This window comes from Hakea prostrata, chromosome 8, assembly GCF_041222555.1.
Source record: "Hakea prostrata isolate BN-2017 chromosome 8, UWA_Hpros_2, whole genome shotgun sequence".
Taxonomy (NCBI): Eukaryota; Viridiplantae; Streptophyta; class Magnoliopsida; order Proteales; family Proteaceae; genus Hakea; species Hakea prostrata.
The window spans coordinates 34,888,212-34,911,069 of record NC_142607.1 but is presented as its reverse complement, the minus strand read 5'-3'; the positions used below and the strand labels follow the sequence as shown (position 1 = coordinate 34,911,069).

General features: G+C 37.7%; 1 pseudogene; it reads left to right on the top strand.

The window, feature by feature from the left end:
- The first annotated feature begins 21,132 nt into the window (after positions 1-21,132).
- LOC149007651 (cytosolic sulfotransferase 15 pseudogene) lies at positions 21,133-22,540 on the top strand (annotated as a pseudogene).
- Positions 22,541-22,858: the final 318 nt, after the last annotated feature.

Below are 22,858 nucleotides of genomic sequence, written 5' to 3'. Positions count from 1 at the left end.
GTTCCTTATCCAAATACCCAACTAGAGTAAAAGAAATACAGGGGAAAAACTGGAAAAACATCCTCTGCTGTGCATAGCAGTGCAGCAGGAGAAGCTTGACATCTGGAAAATTCACATTTAATGGCTAAGATTTAAATGCTTATTTTAAGTGTAAAGGCCCGGTTAAAATGGGTTTAACCCACTACCCACTCAAGAAATCTTAATCTAGCAACTTGTTCTCTCAGTAACCCTACATTTGTAGAGGCCATTACCGACCGCAAACAATGGAATGGCAACACCAAAGCCATCTGTGGAAGCTCTCTGAAGCAGAGGAAGAAATTGAATGTGAGGAATAAATTGACTCTGCTGTGGCAACTCTTAGTTCTACCAAAATCAAATGCTATTAGTTCTACATGACCTTCGCCAACAAACTAATTAAATGTAAACAAATTACTGTTGCATCAGAAATGCCTCTGGTTTTATCAGAATGAATGGCATATGAGTTCCTGATCCTTCCTTCAGAAAAGAGTTGAGATATTCTCTCAAGCTTTCCCTTGAAAACCAAAAGAAGACAAGGTCCGGTCATCTTTATCATTTAAACCCATAACTAGCAAGCCTACAGGTAGATGCTCTGGCATTTTGAGACCATCAAGTGAAGGAGCTTCAATCGAAGGAGATTTTGCTTGACCCATTAGTCTCATCTTTCCCTCGATCTGTTAGCATTCCCTTGACTGCATTTCCAAGAGTACTAAAAGGGTGAGTCAATTTCTTCCTCACATTCATCATGACTGAGAGTTTAGAGAGTTGCCACAGATGGTATTGGTGTTGCCACAAATAAGAAGAAGAATATGAAATACACATCGTTGCTAAACACCATTTTCTCCTCAGCATTAACTCAACTGTGGAAAAAATAGCATTAGTGTAAATGGAGTTGGTGGAAAATAAACATGTTTTAGGCTTAAAACAGAATTTGCATAAAATGAGATCGAGAGAACGAAACGAAAAAAATTTGCAGGTTGAGTGATAGACGGCTTTAAACGAAGGAGAGAGGTTGTAATGTTGAATCCGGTTTCTGAGCGGGCAAGTGGATTAGATCCATCTCAACCTTGGGTTTTTGTTCTTAAATGAAACTTTTAATCTCGCCCATCAGATTAGGATTTTCGGGGTGTCATCATATCCTGATGCACTGCTGTGCATAGCAGAGGATGTTTTTCTAGAAAAACTTCATGAATCATGAGGATTGCTTAGATCTAGGGGAATTAAAGAAGAACCTGATCTGCGATGATACCTTTGCTCCATCTTCCCTTCGAGAGAGAAACCTTGCTCCGTCTTTCCTTCGTAAGGGGGAAGTTGAGAGAAATTTATTAGAAACTCTCGGGAAAAATTCCACTTTTCCACGAGAAGTTACTATTTACAGCTTCTTTCAGATGGAAACCTAAACGACTCAATCTTTCTCACAGAGTGATTGAGATATTTTTACCATATAAAAAATAAATATCTTTTACTTAATAAATATCGTGGTTTTGATTTGATTTTACAAGAAAAAAATTAAATGACAGAAAAGTAACATAACAAATAGGACATTTGAACAAAAGTAAATGATATAATAGTCAAGTGAAAGATTTGCGACAAAAGAGGAGTACATGCTTTTATATAATAAATAAATAAATATAGTATGATATAGGAGAGGTTTTTTTTTTTTTTAATATATTGGGGATAGAGGTATTACATAATATAGCATCAAGCATAATCAAACCCACAACCTGTTCACCAAGAGGTGGTGGTCTTACCAACTGGCTACCTCTGTTGGGATCCTATAGTATAGGGGTTCGATCTAAGGGTGTCAATTGCGTACCAAAACTATTTAACCGTACGGAATTAGGCCGTCTAAAACCGCACCGTACCGCACGATTCAAAATTCAGTATGTTATGTACTGGAAACCGAATTTCTTCGTTCCGTTTTGGTTCCAAATTAAAGGATATAAAATATAATTTTACAATTAAAACACTTTACCTTTACCTTATCTCTAATTCCCTGTTTCAATTTTTCGTTTCGTCCTTTGCTCCTCTTCTTAGATTTACTTGTTTTGTCTCTGTTAATATCAAATTTTATCGGTTGTTTGATCGCAATTTCATTAGGATCTTAATGAACTAATAACAAAAGTGGCATGGGTTCGTTGTACCAAAATTGTATAGCACTAAATACCGTGTTTAAATCGTTTTAGCACACCGATTTAATAACGAAACAGTCCCGAACCATTTTTGCAAATACTAAAACCATATCGTGTAAATTCGGTAAGTTTTGGTTTTCGGTATTCAAAGTTGGTTCCATGGAAATCGTACTGAATTACCGAAATCGTACCGATTGACACCCGTAGTCCGATCACATCAAACCATGGTTGGGGGATTTGATTGCCACTCTCTCACCACACAATTGGTATGTATACTGGTATGCGTCAAGGATATACATAACCCAATGCAAGGTCAACTACATTTTATACTACATGCAGTTCAGATACCTTCCCTCTTGCCTAATGCCATATTGGTCAGCGTATCCTTCTCCACATAGGACTGTTATTCCTCACGGACTGACTACCTCTGTTGGATTAACATTCTGTAACCCTATGGTCGTACACATATGCTTTGGCGGACACTCTCGTGTCTCATTGCGGCTGTTCTACCTCTGTTGGATGACCACGAGCCCAAACCCTCCACATAAGCAATCTTACCATTCCATGATAACAATGGGCATATGTCTCCTCACAAACTTGATACCTCTGTTGGACGACCACAAGACCCAATCACTGATATCACGGGTCACTCGGCTTGAATACCGATGTCGAATGGGTAGTAGCATGTAAAAATGTAATCTAGCCATGCATCTAGACACCTACATATAATGCACATAGGTGACTAGATAAAAGTGAAGGCACTAGGGGCAATGGGTGAACCCATAACCCCAGGTTGATATACATGTAATGCATTATCACCCAATTCCCAACACCTCACTTTCACAACCACAATTCGAAATGAGTTGAGTAATAGATAACACAAAATATCACCTTACCATTTATCCGTGCAAAGTCTTACGCAATTCACAAGATGACAATAGACATTTATCATGACATGAATTGCAATCAATTAGAATAGACAATATATGAAATTTTTCCATCACCTAATAACGGCAAATTAATCACTGCTCAAGAATTCCACAATTTTGGATTTGCCTTCATTTTTATCTTACACTTCTCAGTCCTTGTTAATGGCAGAACGGTTGGGTACTTCCCTCCTCTGTTGGTATCTGCCAGGGCAGCCCCCTCTCCTCACTATTGTACTGGTTCCTTGAAGTGCTTTCCCATAGCATTTAGTCAAATGAATCAGCACCTTATCTTCTCATTCTCAAGTGAAGCTGACCTATGTTGTTCTCTAGATGACCTTATTATATTCTCCAAAGCGGATACACTCTCTGTTGAATGACTTGAGTCTATTGTACCCTCCTTCCTCTTTGGTCTCCGCTACAACCTCCAGATTCAATTGAACCATAGGTATATTATGGATTTAAACCATAAACACTATAAAACAATTTCTTCATCACAATTTTCTTGAATCATAATTGTCATTTTTAATATCTTCTACCTGAGTATAAGCATATAATTGCTATTCATGCTGGGAAAGTGAAGGGTGGACTTAGTGCCTGGCTAAGCATGGACCCAAATGAAGTTAGACATCTTAGCTTGAGTGAAAAAGAATTTGAGAAGGCAACGAAAACTCATGGAGCTGAGATCATCAGGTAAAAATATCTGCAAGACTGATTTTCAAAGAAACTGTGTATGAGTATTTTGAACAATAAGACACCACAATTGTGGATACTGTCCGAGGATACTACGAGATACCTAACTGATTTCTAATGTTCTACCAGAACCACGGTTGGTGTTCTGCAGGTCCAGGGATCCCAAAGATTAGCAATTGACCCAATTACTTCTGATTGTTATGTCCAACACATTCTTTTTGATTGTTAAGATCATCACCATTGCTATCTAATGGTTCATGGATGTGAGTCATCATACTCACGGTTACCATCTTCTGATCTAGTACACTAGGTGTAAATTCTTCAGGTCAATGTTGCCATCTCCTTGCATGCATGCATATGCAGTGTACTATTATGCTGTTGTTACCTCATGGTCTACCCTTACCAGTTTGCTAGATTGGGTCTTGGTTTTGTTTGATTTTCATTGCAAATCATTTGTCAAACTGATATGGATGCAGTTTTTATGCTTATACAACTCAAGCATTGCAGTGATTGGCCTGTTCTAGGTTCACCCAGCGGAATTTGCTTAGAATATACCCCAAGATTTTACGTGTTGATTCATCAAATTACAATCCACTAATTGGGTGGATGTATGGGGCTCAAATGATGGCTCTTAATATGCAGGTTGGATTTTCTTTTAACTCACATAATCTTCACCATGATGTTTTGTTGCTATTGCACAAATGATTTCAAAAATCTCCTCATCACAGCAGTTCTTTTTTAGTTTGATTCTCCAATCTCAAGATGATATAAAATTATCCTTTTTCTACTATTTTTAGTTCTACTTTTCGATATGCGATGCTATTGATATTGGTATGCAAACTCCTAAGGTTCATTCCTGGCTAATCTCCTGAGATAATGTTATGCTTATATATTGGGATACCACTAAATGTACGAAGTGTTCCAAATGGTATTGCATAATTTAATTTCCTGTGTGATCAGTTGTTTTTGCTTTCAAGTTCATTTCTGCTTGTCAAATTAATCTTTACTTCTTTTTTGTTATACTGATTAATTTTCTTTTCACACTTATCGCAATTCAAGATTATATTACTGCCAATGATCAGTTTCATTGTATCTTGGACATTGCCACACCAAAAAAAAAAAAAAGAAAAGGGAGGGAACACACACTCAGTGTTTATGAGTTTAGTGAGAATCAGAAACATCTAATCAAGCTTCAGAATTCCAATAAAATATTCTCAGTAAATCAAAATTACACGGGATCTATAAAGAATACAGTATTCTGTTGAAATACGCAATAAATGAAATTTATTGAAATTCAGTCAAAGTGGTTGAAATGCTATGTTTCTTCACAGAAAAATACTGAACTTTGAGTCAAAATTGCTAGCCTCCTTCATATTTGTTCAAAACTTACGAATTTTTGTGACTCAAACTTCTGGGAGAGATTGAGAGGAGATTCGCGGATTTTTGCAGATTCTTAGATTGAATCTTCAAGAAAGAGTTGAAGTCTGTAAAACTGTTGCGTTGGCTTAATTTGACAAATGTTTGAAGGCTTACATGAGAATCACGTCCTACTATAAAACTTTGTTTAAGTTCTGCCTACTACCCCTATAAAAAAAAATTTAAAAATATTTACACTTGGCTGGTAAGTTGAGTTTCAATAAACCCCCTCCAAGAAAAAGAAAAAAAAAAGGGAAATGGACATCAATCTCCTAGATTGAAATAAGAGGATCTTTGTTTACTCTTCATCTTTATTACTTTCAGCAAGGATAAATGGTTGTTTAGACCAATTAAAAAAACCTTGAAGGTCAGGAAACTTGCTTGAGCATTTGATTTTGTTCCTTTATATTCTTCATCTGAACTGATCTGATTTGAGGGTTGTTACCCAATAGGTTAAAGTGTACATGGGAGAAGGATGGTGTTGGATTTTCATCGTACACATTTTGATATATATTCACCTCCAGACTTCCATACCATGGTAAGACTATGTTAAGCGGTTTTGGCTAAAAGCTTGATGATAGTGCAAACATTATCACCATCATGCATGTTTATTTCTTCTTGACCTCCCATCTAGTATTTGAAATGTATTTTTCTTATAACACCAAAAACCCCTTACACTAGCCCAAACTGAGAGAGAGAGAGAGAGAGAGAGAGAGAGAGAGAGAGAGAGAGAGAGAGAGAGAGAGAGAGAGAGAGAGAGAGAGAGAGAGAGAGAGAGAGAGAGAGAGAGAGAGAGAGAGAGAGAGAGAGAGAGAGAGAGAGAGAGAGAGAGAGAGAGAGAGAGAGGGAGGAGGGGGAAAAAAACCAAACATACAGTTATCCATTCTAACTTACATTATGCTCTTATTCTCTATGTTCTTTAAAACCGGATTAGGTTTTCATCATTGTCCTGTATCCCACAAGAGAACATGTTTCCATATAATCAATGCCAGGCATCTGCAAAAATTCTTGTGCCATAATTCATGCTTTATATATCACGATTTCATTCCTTTTCTCATTTCATTTTTCGCAGAAAACTCAATTGTACCCCATTGGCTTTATACCTTCAGATGTTGGACTATAGGTCCAAAAACTTTATTTTTCAAGCGAATTCAATTCTGCTTGAATTGCGTCTCTACATTTTGGCCAATAATTTCTTGATTTATATTCATCAATAAATTTATATTCAAGATCCTCGTCTTGTTGCATTATTTCAACAAAAACATTATATGTAAAAATTGTTGTCGACAACTTTATATTTTCGGTTCTATTTTTTCCTGCAATGACATTGTGAAGCCCAGCCCTGACCCTAATCCGGAAACTTTGTTATTTGTAGGTCCAGTGACCGGAAGTAAGGCAAGAAGTCATCTTTGGGCCATTTCTGTTGAAGACTTGATGGCTGGATTGGAATCCATGAGTGTTGATGCCAGTGTCCCAATGGTGGAAACTGCACCCGGATGAAGATTGGATTAGTTGATGGTCTTGGAGTGGTCTCTGTATTGATTCAAAGGCATTTCTAACTCCTAGGTATGTCACTCTAGAGGTGTGCAAAACCCCTTGATGTTTGGACTTGATTTGAGCCTTCAATTCCCTGTTTTGAAGTTGTTGTCTTGATTGGTCGACTCATTGGTCGATTGGACCAATCGACCAATCAATCAACCAATTGATTCTGTTTTTGAAATTTGAATCCTGTCTCTTCTATTTAAGTCTAATCTTGGGAATACTCCGCCTCCTCTGCCTCCTAAGCCTATGGAACGAGTTAGAACCCTAATCTAACCCATTCCCTTGCATTCTTTGGAGATCTCTCGTAAAGACTTGAAGAATTCTTCATCCTCCTATAGCAAAGGTATGATTTCACTTACTCTTTCTTCTATCTTTGATTTTCTTTCTTTAATTCTGTTCTTCGTTGAGATCAGGAAGAAGATGATGCACTCTTGCAACCATCTATTCCATGATCTTATCATGTTCTTTAAGATCCATGATCATCATCATGATCTTAACCTCAGCCAGTGGAATCTTCGAAACCCAAACCCTAATCCTTTGAAACCCTAACCTGTGAGATCGTCTGGAGAGCTTTTGGTAACCTCCCTTGTGAAGGAAAATCCTCTTGGGTAATATTGTGTTAACCTAAACTTCATCATTGAATGACCCTTCTTGTTATTTTTGGCTAACAATTTATCTCCCTTCATCCAGAGCTCTCAATTAATTTTCGAGGGAACCAAAAAGGGTAAAACCCTAATTTCTTGGGTAAGATCAAGAACCTCTAGTTTGATCATGGTAACCCAATCAATGTGTTTTCTTTACTATATCTGTAATCCTCATATCCTAGTTCTTGAATCTTTGATTATAATATTTTCCCCTCATAATCTATGTTTAACCTAGTAGGTTAACCTTTGTGTTCCTAGGTTATAATTTGGGAACTTGATTTGATTTGTGATTTGATATCCTCTATACCCTAGAATACTACAATGATAATTCCCCTCTGATTTGTACCCTTTTGAACCATCGAATTCAGTTCTTGATTCTCAAAATTCGGATTCTTGCAAAGCACTTATCGCATTGGTCGACTTGGTCTAGCGGACCAATCAATCAAGACCAATGAGTACAAAGAACCTCATTCTTGGTCTTGTTTCGATTGATTTATGATCTTTTCCTTTATGCATCTTTCCTAACATGTTGTGTGCACTTGTTTAGGATTGTCTTCTCAGGTTTAGTCAAGATCATACTTGATTCTTTAAGATCCTATCCAAGTTAGAAGGTAAGGACAGTTAATTCCTTAACTACATAGATTGCTTGTTCTCTGGTTTCTACTTTATGAAACTATGAGATTACCTACTGTTATTGTATTTTAACTCTGATCTCCTACTGTGGGAACAATAGCACTTGTTTATATTGTCTTTTTATTATTCATGATATATGAGTTACTGATTATTGCCTAATCTGATTTCCCTTTTACATTCTCTTGTATATGATGAACTGCTGGTTGTGTATGTCATGACTGTTCTGAGAATGTGTTTGCTTAAGTTTGGTTTGGGATTGGGGAGTATCCTTTTGATGCTTCTGTCCTTGTACATTGGAGGGAATAGTATGGGATGTTTTCCGAAGATGTCCATCGACGCTTTCCCGAATCAATGGTTGTCATACTTAGGGATGTCTAGCAGGGTTTGGCTAGGATACACCCCTGTTATATCAGACCCGATTCGGAAGGGTATTAAGACCGAACGACCCGTGGTAGCAATGGGGATTCACGGGCGCTCAAGGCCGGTGAGTTATATCCGTGAGAGGACGGGAATCACATTGTGGGGACCATTTATTGGAGGGTTGCATATGCTAGACTTGGGCTCATGGGCGCTCGAGACCGGTGAGTTATATCCGTGAGAGGACATGAGAGCTTCTCGTTTACCATATGTGGATAACTAATAGGGTTGATGAGTCCGGTGAGTAATATCCGTGACTCTAGTGTGAAGGATACCGGAAAGGATCCCGAGAGGGGAGGAATGGAAGTATTTGGAACTGACTTGATGTAACTAACTAGATGACTTGCATTGGGCTAGGCTTTTCCTTAACATGCGCCGGTACTTATGCCAAATGGTTGTGAGAGAGTGTGTTGACTTAACCCCCTACCATGGTTTGTCCGAGAGGGATGCCCGGACCCACTACCAACAGGAGCCGTATGCGTGACCTACCTAAAGAAGTACGGTGCTATGACTTAAAGCATGTCTACCATAGAGACCAGCATACATAGAGTTAGATGCATTCATACTGCATTGCATCATGTTATATTTTGCCACATGTTATCTATGATGTTATGGATTAACTACCTTACTGAGTTTCTTCGAAACTCATTCCTTTTTGTATATTCTTTGTTTAGATTATCCTACAGGTACAAATTATTATGATGACGATACGGTGAAGCGCAAGCCGATGAAGCGTATTACACGCAAGGTGTTTGGCGACAATCAAGATTACTCTGATGATCCCCCGGCGGATCAAGCTGCGTACTACTTTTGAAAACAGCATAGAGTTAGAACGGATTCATTGGATTGACGAAGTCCATACTTATGAAGACATTATCTATAAATTAGAAGACGCTTGATCTTAGTTTATTTCTTAGTACATTTATTTCAGTTGTAATTCCTTTTGACTTTCATACTACGTTCCGCTATATTGGTGAAGTGAGTTTCCGCCTCACTTTACTCTTTTTGATATCATTGGATATCTGGTATCTTTTCCGCACTCTAATTATACTGAGTATCCATTATTGTTTTGAACCTTTGTTTATAATATTAAACTTTGATTATTTCCTGTTTATTATTATGTTATTGTATATGTGGGAGGATGATTTCCTCGATACTTGATCTTCGGGGCTGTGGATCACACTCTCGGGTATGCCAGTTAGGGTACCGGCTGGGAGGATGTGACAGACATAACTAATCGAGATCTCTTCATTATTTTCAGGTACCTGAACCTCTTCTGGGGTTTCATAGAAAGTTATGTCTTCAGGATTTTCATAATCAATTGTCTCCATTTTATGACCATCTTGATCATTTGCTCATTTCTTTTTCTAGGATTTTATCCTTGGAACCGATTGAAATTCTACGTTTTAAACGTGTTTTAATTTCATTTGCACTGATAGATTGTCCTGCTGTGACATCAATTCTAATTGGAGCATTTACAACTGGAATATGAGATTTAGTAACTCTTAGTAGGTCAGCAAATCTGGCAGTTGATTTATAATATTTATTGCATTATCCTTTGAACTTCAAATTCACAGTGCTCAGTGCGAGGATCTAATGAGATAATGATAATGCATACAATCAATCTCTTTTTCCAACTGTTTATTCTCTCCCCCTCATGTTGGAAAAACTAATTCATTAAAATAATACTCAGCAAGTATTGCATTAAATAAATCTCATATCCTTAGCAATATATTGAATTATATAAGGAGATTTTTATCCAACATATATTCCCAACTTTATTTTGGGACTCATCTTTGTGCGCTGTGGTGGACCAATTGGAACGTAAGCCGCACATCGAAAAATTTTAAGATGAGAAATATTTGGCTTCTGACTATAAGCCAATTGTAATAGGGAGAATTTATGACAACTTTTTGGCCTTATGCGTACAAATGATGCTTTGGTCTCATAACCAATGGTTTAGCTATTAATTGGAGACATTTAATAAATGATTTTGCTAAACCATTTTGGATATAAACATAAACAACAAGCTATTCAACTGTGATCTCAGTTGTTATACAATAATCATAAAGTCTGAGATGTAAATTCACCAGCATTATCAAGATAAACTGTCTTTATCTTATAATCCATAAATTATGCTCTTAATCTCATTATTTGAGCAAACAATCTCGCAAACACCAAATTGCGAGTTCATAATGAACATACATGTGACCACTTTATAGATGCATCTACTAAAATCATATATTATCTGAATGGTCCACATGATGGGTGAATGGGCCCATATATTTCACCCTCTATACGTTATAAAAACGTAGAATGTTCAATCTCAACTTTAGCTGGTGAATATTTAATAATAAATTTTTCTTGATAACAAACAATACAAGAAAATTCACTTAATTGAAGAATCTTCTGGTTCTTCAATGGATGACAATTGAATTCTCAATAGTTTTTCGCATCATACTTGATCCGGGATTGTCCAACCGGTCATATCAAATAATAAAATTATTGGAATCAATGTTCATTTGATTTACCCAAGCATGTGTTTCAACCATGCGATATTCGTGTAGTACAAATTGGGAGAAATATCTAATACATTTGTATAGATATTTACTTATATCATTATTTGTAGTCTCAATCTGATAATCATTTTGGCAAATAGCTTTGAAACTTACTACAAAATAATGAATTATTCATAGCCAATTTTATCTCTCAGATAATAATAGATTAGCTCTTCCAGAGCTTCCAATCAATGTTGTACTAACAATTCTTGTATGAACATTGGCTTCCGTGTCATCAAATAAAATAACCATAACCAAATCTTCAACTATTATCTTCAAAGGAGTTTGTAGCATCTAGATATGTAGTATCTATGAAGCCATTAAAATCATCATTTTTTTATAGGCAAAAATTGCTCAAGTATCATGATTTTGGAAAATCCAATTTATCTCCACATTATTTTTATTTCTTTAATTAAGGCTTGACAAAGCTTAATTAAATATTGTGGAGTATGACAGATACATGTCTAATGGCTTTCATACCACATCGGTAACAAATATTATCTTCACTCCTTGAATTGTTATATTGAGAATCCTTATTATTCTCTTATTTATTTCCATAATAATGATGGTAATTATTCCGTCTGTTGTCTCATCCTCTTCCACAGTCATGACCATAGTTTTAATTTTGCCTTCTTTCAGGCATATCATGAATTGTTGCATTCACTTCAGGGAATGGAATAGAACCAATAAGACGAGCTTCATGACTTTTCATTAATAATCCATTATTTTACTCAGCCACAAATAGGCATGATATCATTCGGAGTATTTCTTAAAACTCCTTTTACAATATTACTATTGTAACAACAAATCTGAAACTTGAAAATTTGCTGGGATATTTTCATGAATAATATTTTCTCCTTATAATTTTAAAAGAGAATTAATTTCAAAAACTAAAGAACTGTATTATTTACAGTTTCAAATCTTGCAGTTTCAAATCTTGCAACTTCATGTGCATCTGCAGAACTGTATTCATTTACAGTTTCAAGTCTTGCAACTTCAAGTGCATCTGTAGAACTGTACTTATTTACAGTTTCAAATCTTGCAACTTCATGTGCATCTGTAGAACTGTATTCATTTACAATTTCAAATCTTGCAACTTCAGGTGCATTTAACAATATTTGTGGTGCAAAGCTAGCGACCATTATATACAATAAATAAAACCACAATCGTTAAAGCAACATAATATCTTATTATTTGATTGATTCTTAGATTCAATAAAACACATACCTTTTTATCATGATGCACTTACATTTCAAGATGGACAAGGTAAACTCCATTGTTTACAAAAACGTGCGAGGAGGTCGATCATTCTTTTCACTTTGGAATAGAAAACATAATGATAAATAATGTTAACAACATTTATTTGGACAACTACAAGAGTCCTAGGATTTTTTTTTTGAAAACAAATAATTGGCGTGTTGGCAATAGCCAATGCCTCGTTGTGAAGATGCAGGGCTAAAGATATGAGATGGAGGAGATGGAAGCTCTAGGAAATTCAGAGGTGCCTAAGGAATCGGTCTTCCTGCGTTTGAAGCCTCCAGAGGTGCCTACCAATGGGGATAAATCTTATGCGGGAGTAGTGGGGAGTTTGTTGTTGCCTGAGATCGATTCCCTCCCTTCTCCTATACAAGCGAGTAAGTTTCGTAGGATTGTAATCCCGCAACAGGAATACGAGCTGCAACGAAATCAGTTCCGTTTTTCGTTGATTGGGCGAGCTAATTTTCGCATCACTAACATGGATGAATTGCGAGAGCTAGCTAGGGGTGCTTGGAAATTGTCTCAAGGGGTGATCTTACATTCATTAGGGAAAGGGTTTATCATCTTTCAGTTTCATAGTGAAGTAGATATGACTGAGGTGTGGCGCAGAGGTTTTTGGAATGTTGGAAAGCAATACATTCGTTTTCAACGATGGAGGCCGGATTTTAATATCCACTTTCCTCAACCAGCAGGTAAGTTGGTGTGGGTTCGTTTCCCTGATTTATCTCTTGAGTATTGGCATGAGAAAGTGCTTCTTTCTATAGCAAAATCTGTTGGGAGACCTGTTTCTCTTGATAGACGAACTCGTCTTGGTTCTATTGGTCATTATGCTCGAATTTTGGTTGAATTGGAGGTCAATGCTGTTCGAGTGAATGAGGTTCAGATTGAGCACCTTGAACCAGGAACTCTTCGAGTTTTCAGTTTTCTTCAGAAGGTAATTTTTGAGGATGATATTCTGCGATGCTCACGGTGTAATCGAGAAGGCCACCTGGGTCTTCATTGTAGGTTTGCTTCAAACGATTCTGTGGATGGTTTGCAGGTTCAGCCCTCTATCGTTCCTGAGAAAACCTCCCCGGCAGATAATCCTATTGTGGATGGGATTCCTACTGACGATGTGAGAGTGCAGACTCCAAGCTCACTCCAACATCAGATTCATGTGGCTCTAGAGGTGGCGGGTTTGGAGGACTCTATTTCATCCAATGAGGGTGCAACAAATTCAATTTCAAATTTCAATTCAAATTTCAAATCTACAAGGTTGGTTCCCTCTAATGTGGTGATCGCGTCTAGCGAGAACTCTTCTCTTGATCTTTCTCTCTCTCAAAATGATCCTTTTCAATTTCAAAAATTTTTAGATAAAGGCAAGAGTTCGATGTTGGTTGGTAATCTTTCAAAGAACGTAGTTACCTCTGTTGGTCCCATGACTAACCAACTTCCACCTAATTCGGCCACTAAGGATATTGGCTCTTTTGAACGGTTTGAAAAGCTTCATGAGAGGCCTTATGGGGCCTGCTGAATTCGGTTAGAGTGGAAGACTCTTCTACGGAACAGAATTCGGTTTATGTGGAAGACTTTTCTACGCAACAAAATTCGATTAGATTGGAAGAAACTGCATTGGACGTGAACTCTAGTTTGGAGCTTCAAGTGGGGTCATGCGGGGCCCAACAGAATTTGAATAATTTTGAAGCAGCTTCTTTGGCCGTGGACTCTAGTTTTAAAATTCAAAATTCCTTAGATGCGGCCAAGTGTTTTAATTCAAGTGGTAAACAGTGGTTCGGCCACTCCTTTTGAATTTCAAAAAGTGCTTGTTGCAGGTAAGAGTTCTATGCAAATTGGAAACCCTTCTTTGGAGTGTTCATTGGTGAGACCTGAAGTTGCAAATATTATTAGAAGTTCAGCCATTGAAGGAACTACGGAGGATGATTTGGACTATTGAGGGGCCGATCAGAATTCGGCAAGGCTGGAGAGTTCGGCCAATGATGAAACTTTGCAATTGAAAGTAGTTCTTCCACTTTCGTCTTCGTCTATATCAGTGTGGGCTGAAGGTTCTCCTCGTCGGAAACCTGGTCGTCCGAAGAAGAAGGCTCACGCAGTGAAGAAAGTAGTAACAAGTGCATTATGAAGAACAAGGGTGACTTCAATTATTTACTTGAGTTCGATCATTTTATTTACTTATTATTATTATTATTATTTTCTAAGATAAAAACAAGGGTGACTTCAATTAAGGGTTTCTTCCTTATGAAGAAGAGATGCAAGATGATTCTTTCACCGATCTCTCTAAAAAGAGTCTTTAATTGCTTTTTCGAACATTTGACCTCATATTATAAACATTGGTTTTTGTTCTTAATAAACTCTTGATTTGTACGTTCTGATCACCATAAAAATAAATTTTTTTTATAAACAATGCATATTAAATTTTAAAAAGTCCTTTTTAAAAGTTCTAACACCCAATTCACATTTATATAAACAATGCATATAAATTTTCTTTTAAAAAAATGTGTATATATATATTTTTTAATTATGACTTTTTGAAACTTTCCAGTCCAAATGATGTTGAGGTAGTGCCGACAGCGTGGATAATGAATGTAAAGCAACTTGTTGAAATGAATATCAAGGTTATATGAGAAATGTGAAGCTTAAGTAAGAGCCGTATAAAGGCTTTCGTTTTTATAATAAAATAATAACTATTACTGGCCCTATATGTAACTATCCTACATGGGGTGCCCACATTAAATCTTTGCCTTTGCACGCGATGTCTTCCTTTGGTTCCTGATATCGCATCGATGTTTTCTTTTTTAGGTAAGAGAGTTTTATTAAACAAAAGGCAAACCGTCACCGACATCGCATCGATGTTTTCTTTTTTGGGTAAGAGAGTTTTATTAAACAAAAGGCAAACCGTCACCGACATCTTATCGATGTTATTCTAAATGGAAGGACATCAAATAGTAACCTATTTTGACAAATGGAAAGTGATTTTCAAAGTTCTATTCAGTTGACAATGACCTACACTCCTTGAACAAGAGATGATTCTTTTTTTTTAATAATATATAATACTCTACCACCTTTTAGTATAAAATTAATTTTTTTTAGATCTGAAGTTCATTTGAGCTAGTTTGCACCAAGGTTCGATATGTCGCTCCGTGTCGCCGTGTCGGACCGTGGCGACACGGGCGACACAGGCGATATGGGCGACATGTCGCTCGATTTTTGTAACTCATTTCTTCAGCTTCAGCCTTCAGGTCTCGGTGTAGTTCTAAAGTTATCAAACACATCAAAGCTCTTGTTCATCTCGTAAGATCTCCTTCTTCGTCTCAAATCAAGATTGGTTATTCTTGCTTAAATAGAGGTGGTTTCAGGATATTTGCGGCTTCAGGATCAGTTCGCTGGAGATTAGGTTGTAGGCTTGTAGCTTTCCTTTCTCCCGGACATCTTCGAGCGAAATTTTCGGTTAAGAACTTCAGATCTGATTATTGCAGGCTTTGCAGCTCGATCTATTTTGGATGATCAAATACAACAATTGATTCTGCCTTTCTTTTACAGTTCTTCTTGATTTCATCTCTGTACCTCCCCAACCAAAAAAACGGAGGAAGGAAGAAAGGAAGGTGGGGTTTCACAGCAGCGTTTCAGATCTACAACTCTGCAACAGCGGGAAGGAGACTTGAGACTTGAGAGCAAGCAGTGGAAGAGAAAGAAAACGAGCAGACAAATCACAGATGCGGTTTCGACTTTCGATCCTCTCTCTCTCTCTCTCTCTCTCTCTTGCAATTTTGCAAAACTCTTCACAAATGGAGTTTCGATCTCCATTGAATGGGGTGGATGTGGCTCTGGCTTGGGTGCCGAAGGTGGGGGTGGAGATGGTTCTCGCCTGGGTTCCGGAGGTGGGGCTGGAGTCGTCGAAAAAGTCAACTATCGGCGACATATCGCCGATTCTCGGCGACATACAGCCGACTTTTGGTAAAGTTGGTGTTGCTGGGGGTTTCGGTGTCGCCCTCCAGCGACACGACAAAAAATCGCCCTGTGTCGGCGATAGGGCGACACCGAAAAAAATCGCCCTATGTCGGCGATAAATCGCCGACACAAAGTACCATGGTTTGCACGCACCTTGACTACATTATCAAGAATGACACCTAGGCGAGAGTTGAACCTACAATCTCTTCATTAAGAAGTGTGGGTTTTACTGCTAATATAACACAATTTGTTCCCTCCTCTCCCCTCCAAAAATATCTTACTAGGTGGTGAGTTCAGCTCACCTCCACATTGGGGAAGTAGCATGCCCTCCCCAAACAGTTGTTTCACCACAATATATATGTGCGTGGCGGGGGGGGGGGGGGGCAATGTGGATTATAGGTTACTCGCTTTATTGAAGCTTAAACTCTGAGTTGCACGCTTCAGTACCCTATATTACAAATTGTATACTTTCAAAATTACAAGTTTCACAACCAACATTCCATCTAAGTTTTGTTAAGTCATGAGTAAAATGACCATATTATCTTCATTAGAGTCAAACGGTACTATCCCCATTTAAATTCTCTCATACGCAACCCTTAGGTAAGTGAAGGGACCCCATCTTCTACCTACACTTTGTTGAAGACTACCCACTGTCGTTATTGGAAATCACCTCAGTTGCATCTCAGATCTGATCGTGGTCCTGACCTTAGCGAATTGACTCCCGATTGAAGTCCCGACTATAAAGAAGATAAGACATGCAAAAGAAGTTAGACGTGGGCCGGTTTGAATGCCGGACAACCACCTCCGATGGTTAAGTCAGTCGGGATCAGATTAAGGTCCCGAGCGAGTGTTGCTCAGGGATTAACTAGAAAATGTTCGTGGCCTTACCTAAGGATTAAGACTTTGTTAAATTATGCATGGGTTACCTTTCTTAGAACCGAAAGGGTCCATAGCATCTGCCCACTCAGCTGTTTCTAGGGTAGACCTTCTGTTTATGTTGGTGTTTCCTTCTTTGTCATAGCGAGAATGAAGCATTCCATACCAGTCAGGTTTGAACAGAGATAAGTTCCGACCATATAGCCAGGTGATTACCTGAGTAAGAACCCAATCCAATTAGCCACATGCATGTTTGTACGTGTGCATCTTATCTATGATAACCCCACCCCACCCCTCCCCTCCCCCTGCCGACAACCATGGTAGGCCGGCCCCTACCGTCAGAAATCAAAACAGCCGGAAATTTCCTCAACACCTCTTCCAGAAGCTTCCCAAAACCGTGCCACAGTTGTGATGGATCAGGCATACAAGAAAAGTTGCCTGCCACCATTGTCGGTATAAGATTGACTGACCACCCTCAACCTCAATAGGAAGATCACATGTCCCATTTCAACGGCCTCATCTCGTCTCATCTCATCTCATTCTATTTCATTTAAAAACAAAAGAACCGAATTACCTCAACTCTGAAATCCTTAAAAAAAGTCACAAAATCCAAACTCTGTCGATCATGCAATTAATCGAATTATTTTGGCTTTTGGTGAGAAGTCCAAGGAGTAGACGGGTGAGAAGACTGGATTTTTATTCACTTTCCAGTCCTTCTTGGGAGATTCCCCAGATTTGAATTTCCAAGCTTAGCTCTTACCTGAATATGAAGCAGTTAACAGAAACCCCAAACCCCAAATTTTCTCAAAATTCATGCAAATAAGGCCACGAAGATTCATTAAACGATCAATGCAGGGCTTCTAAATTTACAAATCGGTGATGGAGTGGGAATGTGGGGGCAGCGGTCGCCAGCATGGGCAAAGAATTTAAGTGATTTTCGGCCACAATGAGGTACAGTAAAAGACAGGTGAAAAACTCACATAAGGATTGAATATGAAATAATTAATTTAAATGGGGCTAGTTATACCATATGACTCTAAAGAGAATAATATGATTTTTATTCATGACATAATAGAATCTTAAATGAAATATTAAAAATGTGCAACTTGTAACTTTGAAGGTGTACAATCTATAATTTAATAAAACACACAACTAAGAATTCTAAAACATGCAATTTATAAAGGAAGGATTTTTATTTGTGGCAGTAGCTGCCGACGGCTGCAATTTCGCCACGTCATCGATATTTAAACGAATGGTTGAGATTCAAACAAGGAAGGTTTATGTGTAAATATTAGTTTTTTTATTTTGCATTTTAAGGATTAAATTTTCTTAATTTACAAACCAAGTCCCTCATTCACCGATTACCCAAAACCCTCTGTCTCTCATTTTGTCTTCTCATGAGAAACCAGGCACTCCGGTGACATAATCCCATCATTGGAATGCTGAAGCTTTGAAGGTGGGTGATGATCGAAAAAACGTTGGAGAAGACGCCACGATTCTTATCCACAGAAGCAACTACAGAAGTACCATCGTCGTCGGAGATGACGCAATTTACTAGAACCACAACGTTGTCGACCTGAGGAACCAAGCCATGGAATCTATGAGAGACGACACAGCAACGACCCAAGGCTTTCACATCTCCGATCTTGTTGAAAACTTAAGCAAGAGAGAATCTGGCAACTTGTCGAAGTGATCGATCTCTATTTCCGGTTCTAAATCCAATGTCGCCGGTTGTTGGTCTTATTCTGGCCGTATCCGATCCGTGACATCTGGTTGAAGGGAAGACATCAAGGAATGAAACAAGAGAGAACGAATAACCTAATAAAAAGCTGAATAGCTTATCTCAATGATGATACAAAGTAACCCTAATTCCTCAAAAAAAAAAACCTTAATCTCTTCTCCTTATACCGGGGGAAAAGAACGGTTTCTCCAGCAAAACTTAGAGCCGTCGGAGATGAGAAATTATCGGGTTAGAGAGATAGACATGGAGAGAAGAGCAGATGAGAGAGAGGGCAAGGAGAGAAGCACTTAACAGAGAACAGAAGGTGTCATGATCGATTACGTTAGATAAGATAGATTATCTTCTTCTTCATCACCCACCTTTGAAGCTCCGGCATTCCGGTGACGGGATTATGTCACCGGAGTACCTGGTTTCTCGGGAGAAGACAAAATGAGAGAGACGATTTTGGGTAATCGATGAATGAGGGATTTGGTTTGTAAATTAAGAAAATTTAATCCTCAAAATGTAAAAGAAAAAAATTAGGGATAATTACTGTTGCCCCCCTGTACTTTGATTTTATTACTAATAAAACCCTGTCTTTACAAAATTACTGTTGCCCCCCTTCCTTATAACGGTGTTAAGTAGCCGTTAAGTTTGAATATGTAATGTCCACTTTGTCCTTCATTAAAATTAAGGAATTCAAAAGACGATACTACCCCATTTGTAAAAACCAGATTAAATGTCAATTTTACCCTAACTTCATTTATTTTGAATTAAAAAAATATTGGTTTTCCACCTTCACTAAACTTATTTATTTTGAATAAAAGAAATTGACAAAATTCAAATTCGATTTGGTTTCCCACCTTCTCCTCTAGCATACGTAGGGAAGGAAACCACAATTTTTTTTTTTTGGGGGGGGACTGGTGCTTTTTTAATATTGGAAACGAAACGTAACACCTCCCCATGAGAGTTTAGACTTTTAACCGCTTTACTAACCCACCATTGACGAAACCACAAAATCTTGCCAGAGAAGGAATTAACGAAGTAGGTGATATTCAGTTTCCAAATTTGAGTTGAATTCTATCTTCCCTCCTCTTTGGTTTCTATTTTAATTTTATTCAATTATTATTTCTTTATTTTGGTGATTTTTTTTTAGAGTAAAACAGATTATGATTATTTTTTTCTCTACAATTAATTAAGGGTATTACTGTAACTTGACAAAAGGGTAAATAAGTAAAGAGATAAATAAAAGGGTATTTTGGAATTTTTAAAAAATATGGAGATGCCACATCATCAGTAAACTAACGGAACTTAACAGTAGGGGGGCATTAGTAATTATAGACAAAGTTAAAGGTTGGATTAGTAATTTTGCAAAATACAGGGGATACATTAGTAATAAAATCAAAGTATAGGGGGCAATAGTAATTATCCCAAAAATTAATATTTACATATAAATCTTTATTATTTGAATCTCAACCATTCGTTTAAATGTCAATGACATGGTGAAATTACAGACCTCAGCAGCAGCAGGCAGCTGTTGTCGCAAATAAAATTCCGTTCCAAGCTAATTTATTATTATAATTATTATTCATGTGAGACCCACTTGATTTTATGGTGACGGCTCGTACAAATAGAGAGGTGATCCGCACTCCTAGGCAGTGGGGTCAAGGCAGGCAAGACAGACAGCCTAAATCAAATAGTCACCTCTAACTCAGCTCTGACGTGTCATCAACAGCTCCTTGCCATCCATAAAACTTTTATATTTTAATGAAAACAACGGCCATCTGTTCCAGGTGACTACCAACTAACTTTCTCTCTGAGTTATTGCATGCAAACGAACATTGAATGCACCTAAACACGTTTTTTTCCTTTCAAAATTGTAATTTTTTGATTTTTTTTATTTGCCAAAATTAATGGTGTTGATTGATTTGGTATTAATAACTCTAACTTTTTGTTGTTGGTTGTGATCTACCCTGTCGGCAAAGGCAAATCCAAACCAAACACGTTTTTACACTTCTGGTAAATGAGAATTCAATACAACTTTTCTAACCCTTCTCCTCTCCCACTGGTGTAAATTTCACTTTCTTAAAGGTGTGAAATAGACCAACAAAAAAGGGCAAAGCGAAAGGCACTCTTCAATGTGGTCCTTTATGTCTTGGTGGTCATTTATTTAAAACAAAAACAGCTAAGGATAATATCTTCTTCAGAGAGAGCCATCTGGTTTTTGAACATGTGGATCATGTGAACAAATGCACATTTTCATTCTCATGCAAAGGAGAAGATCAAAACATCACTTCTTCATATCTATATATAGACCTAATGCCTGGTTTGCATGATGAACTCATAAGCTGAAGAACCTAACTAGCAACTACTTGGTTATCATTTTCATTTCATTGCCAACACTCATATCATGGATCAAAGCAGCAATACCCATTCTCCTTCTCCTGCTCTGGAGTTTCTTTCTTCCTTACCCAAAGAAGAAGGGTGGACTGGCCTTCCACTTTATCAATATCAAGGTGCTTGGTGTCATGCTAAGGGGATTCAAGCAGCAATATCCTTCCAAAAGCATTTTCATGCATTGGACAGTGATGTTATATTAGTCACTACACCAAAATCAGGTACTACTTGGTTGAAGGCCTTGGCTTTCGCTATCCTTAACCGTCATCGATACACTGGTGCTACTCTTTGTGAGGACAAAAACCACCCTTTGCTTACGGCTAACCCTCATGATCTTGTTCCTTTTTTCGAATTTAAGTTATATGCAGACAACCATCAGCTTCCTGATTTAGCAAATCTTCCTTCTCCGAGGCTATTCGCCACCCATATTCCTTATCCTTGGCTCCCAGAATCCATCAAGAACTCCAACTGCAAAATTATCTATCTTTGCAGGAATCCCAAAGACACCTTGGTTTCTTATTGGCACTTCACCAACAAGGCAAGACCTGAAAGTCTTGGCCAACTTTCGATGGAGAATGGTTTTGAGATGTTTTGCAAGGGAATAACAGGGTTTGGACCTTTTTGGGATCATGCTTTGGGTTATTGGGATAAAAGCTTTGAAAAGCCGCAAAAAGTGTTGTTTTTGAAGTATGAAGAGTTGAAGAAAAACATTACTTATCAGCTGAAGAGACTTGCAGAGTTCATGGAATGCCCTTTCACCGTAGAAGAAGAGAGAAATGGTGTAATAGATGGGATATCAAAATTGTGTAGCTTCGAGCGTCTAAGAAGTCTGGAGGTAAATAAGTCATCAGCAAAGTCCATCCTCGACTTTGAAAATCAGACTTTGTTCAGAAAAGGTGAGGTGGGTGATTGGGTGAATTATCTTACTACCCCAATGGTAGAGCAATTAGACAAACTCATGGAGGAGAAACTACATGGCTCTGGCTTAACTTTCAACATGTATGCTTGACTGGATAGACCGACCTTCCCTAGTATATTATGAGAATTGTGGAGGATATTTGGAGGTTGAGAGATGAGTTGACCCATCTTCGGGTGGTTCATCGGGTTCGTGTGACCAATCGGTGTGTTGATTATTTGACAAGCTTGATTTCCATTCCGGTGGAGATTCGGTTGGATACGAATAGTTTGCCTGACAAACTTCACAAAATGATTTATGAAGAAATGGAGGGTAGACGGTTCTTCCGTTATTAACTTTGTATTAGCTTAATGTTTTATTAATATAATATTCTCCCCTTGGTTAAAGAAAAAAACATGTATGCTAGACTTCAAAAACAATATGTTAAGCTTTTATTATTATTATTACAATTGTGTTGTTTTGAGAATAAAAGGGATTAATATTAATATGTGATGGTACGTATTATGGTCGATGTTATATATGGAATGCAAATCACCAAACATTCCTTTTATTATATATTTGGACCTACACATCACCATGCTCCTTTAACAATTGGATCCCCACATAGGACTTTTGTATTTATTAAGTGGGCCTAGCGCAGTAAGCTCTATCATCTACAGTTGTCATTTGATTCCAATTACTATTGCATTCAGGATTCCTTTTTGTTTTATTGAAGATGTCAAATGTCTCAGTATAGTTTGATACTAGCTAAATCTTAAAAGTGTAATT